This window comes from Poecilia formosa, unplaced genomic scaffold (assembly GCF_000485575.1).
Source record: "Poecilia formosa unplaced genomic scaffold, Poecilia_formosa-5.1.2 Scaffold112, whole genome shotgun sequence".
Taxonomy (NCBI): domain Eukaryota; kingdom Metazoa; phylum Chordata; class Actinopteri; order Cyprinodontiformes; family Poeciliidae; genus Poecilia; species Poecilia formosa.
The window spans coordinates 1,899,248-1,902,897 of record NW_006800051.1 but is presented as its reverse complement, the minus strand read 5'-3'; positions in this window follow the sequence as shown (position 1 = coordinate 1,902,897).

The following is a 3,650-nucleotide window of genomic DNA, read 5'->3' as shown; positions in this document are numbered from 1 at the left end:
CTAAGCTAGGCTAAGCTAGGTGGATGTAGCGCAGCTGAAAAGAGTAGATCTAGAAAAGTTAAAGTGTGAACTTCATGACCTTTGACCTGTTAGGTCACGTTAAGCCCGGGTTCAGAAACATCCCATAATGAGCTGCGAGGCATCTGACCCTGACAGTTAATCTCAGACATTTTCTAGAAAAAAAGGGAAACTTGTAGAGCTCCAAAAATATTAAAATTTGTGAGGAAAAAACTAAATTTTCTGAGTTCATAGTGACAAAAATGTTCAATTTCTGAAATTCAGAAATTTCTAAGTTTGTGAGTTTTGAAACTTTTTGAGCTCAGATAATTTCCTTGTTTTTTGATTAATGTAAAAGTTTTTGGTGAGATTTACTCCTTTTTTCTGTCCGTATTTTTAAAACGATGTTCGTTTCTGCGTGTGGACTCTGCCTGCTGCCCAGCGACCCGGCCATGTGTGCAGAGGTTCTGGTTCTGGACGGGCTCCCTGCGTCTGAATGACTTCCTATCATAATGCGGCAGCCGGCGGCGTCCCTCAGGGCCTGGAACCTTTTCATACCTGGTGGGAAGCAGAGAGGCGATAAGCAGAGAGGAAGAGGAGGAGGAGGAGGACAATGATGGCAGCAGGTGAGCTGGAGGAGGAGGGAGACGTGATGATGAAGAGCTGGAAGAGGAGGAGGAGGAGGGAGACGTGATGATGAAGAGCTGGAAGAGGAGGAGGAGGNGGAGACGTGATGATGAAGAGCTGGAAGAGGAGGAGGAGGAGGGAGACGTGATGATGAAGAGCTGGAAGAGGAGGAGGAGGAGGGAGACGTGATGAAGAAGAGCTGGAAGAGGAGGAGGAGGGAGACGTGATGAAGAGCGTGAAGAGGAAGAAATGGCTTTTCATCCGCCGTTCCTCTTGCGCTTCGTTTAACTGGTGGAAGCAGAGCAGCGCCGCCGTCCAGATGGACACGGCGCCGGCCGCTCACTTCACCTGATCAACGGATCAGATCCACTGAGAGACAGACAGTCCAGTCCTCCAGAACCTGAACCAGAACATTTAACCCGATGGACAGACAGCCTCTCTGGATAAAATCCATTTTCTGTCATTTTGACGGATTTACCCAGAAAGCTGTGAGTGTTTCAGTCTCAGCTGCTGGACTTTGACAGATTTTCCTCAGGATTCATTAAATCTTCATTATGTCTTCATAGTTTTAATGTTAAAGTCATAATTCACTTTGATCAAATTAAAAAACACTTCTGATCAACAAAATGATAAAAGATCTGAGATATGAAGGAAACGTGCAGAAATCCAGCAGCCATTATGCAGTCATACTTCAAACAGGATATTCAGAGTTTAACTTCAGTTTCAACCAAAAAATTTAATATAATTATGAAAATATTGACAGAATCAATCTAATTTCAAATAATCCTATAAAATTAATGATAAAATTACCAAAATATTCTCATGTTGGTGTCTTTAACCAAATAAACTTATTTATACATCGAATGATTTCAACCAAAAAAAAAACTTATTTCAACATTTTTACTGATCCAATTAAAAAAGATTATTTAAAAATCCACAAATTATCATAAAATTAACATAATAAATTATCATAAAACTACCAAAATATTCTGTTACATGGTGAACAATTTCCATACTTTATCTTGTCTCCAGATCCAGTAACGTTTGAATGTTGTGATCACTGAGTGAAAATCTGTAATCTTAAAATTTTGATCATTTGGAGCTGAAAGCATGAAGCCAACAGGAAGAGAAGAAAAGTTTTAGTTTATTATTTTAATGCAGAAAACTTGTCTACTGTCAGTTTGTCCAGACTTTAGAGTTAATCAATCAGACTGATTATTGGTTTCTGATCAGATTTAAAATGTAATGAATATTTATTAGGTGGTTTTTGAATTTATTATTTGCAGACAAATCAATCCAGACTTCTGGTTTTTATTGTTATTGTTTCTTTTTCAGGATCTGAATAAAACTTTCAATTGGGACTGAAAGTTTTATTCAGTTTTAGTTTCATTTAGTTCAAAATCTGAAGTAATTATGAATCAGCTGAAGTTCAGTGCAGCAGAAAATTTTACTTTTATATTTTTATGCCATAAATGATCAACACATGAAAGATGCTGTTTTTCATTTTCAGGCTATAAAATGTTTTATTTCAAAAGAACTTGAATTGTTTGTTTTTTATGCATTTAATAAAATCTGAAGAGGAAAAAAAATCAGTTTTTTTCTTTATTAATCAATGGAATAATTGGTAAAATAATTGATTATTATTTGATTTTTGAATATTTTTCAGTTAATTTCTACATCCGGGTTGGAAAAGGAGAGGAAAGAACCTGAGGGAGAATAAAGATCATAAATAAATCAGCTGGAAAAAAACTCAGCAGGAGGAAGCTGAGGCTCAAACGCCTCAGAAACATCAACCGACAGCAGCTCCTCCTCTTCCTCCCTGAACCAATTTAGTGTCTCTGCATGAAGCAACACCTCCGTCTGCTCAGCTGTTAGCTCCTATTAGCCAAACCGTTCCCTAAATGTCCTGTAGATGTTAATATCGGCCTCACACTCTCACACACACACACACACACACACACACTCACACACACACACTCACGCACACACACACACACGCGCACGCGCGGAGCTGCAGTCTGACTCCAGGCTCACCTTGATGAGCATGCAGAGCTCGTCTTCATGCTCTGATCCCAGCTGTGAGACATCAGAGCGTTGCATGAATAAACCAATAAACAACACGGAGGAGAACGGAGCGAGGGATGACAGGGAGGAAGAGGAGCGGAGGGAGGAAGAGGAGAGATGAAGCAGTAACTGTTAGAGATGTTGAAGACTCCTGACATCGCTCGTCTGCGCTGCTTTCAGGGTCCAGACAGCTGGACAGACTGCTTATACAGCAATACCCTTCCTCACTGACACACACACACACACACACACACACACACACACACACACACACACACACACACACACACACACACACACACTCTTTAAAGCACCTCTCTACTCCCAGCTTGTCTGTTCCATTGTTTTCTCGTCTTCTGCCTGCTGTCTCACCCGTCTGCGCGTCTCCCCACTGTTTTCATTTCTCCTCCTTCATGGTTGCTCTTCCTCCTCCTCCTCCTCCTCTCATTCTGCTGAAACATCAGGCCCGGTGCGCTGCCTCCCTGCCTCCCTGCAGATTTCAGATAAATGATCAAATCCATTTGAACTTGAAGTGTCTTGTTGTCCCAGTGGAGTCCCACCAGGCTCAGTACTGGGACAGATTTTATTTAGCCTGCGTCTTAAAGGGGCGGTGTCATGTTTACCACATAGTGTCAGTTTATAAAATTTGATTATCAAATTTTGATTTTGTCCAACAATAAAAGTTTTTACAGCTGCTGTGTGAGGATCTGTAAGCAGCTTTCCAAAAAACTGATTCTGACGAGCAGCTTCACATCACTCACTCAGTCACTCATTCACTCCTTCACTCACTCACTCCTTCACTCACTCAGTCATTCACTCACTCACTCACTCACTCAGTCATTCACTCACTCACTCCTTCACTCATTCACTCCTTCACTCACTCACTCCTTCCCTCACTCCTTCATTCACTCCTTCACTCACTCAGTCATTCACTCACTCACTCCTTCACTCATTCACTCCTT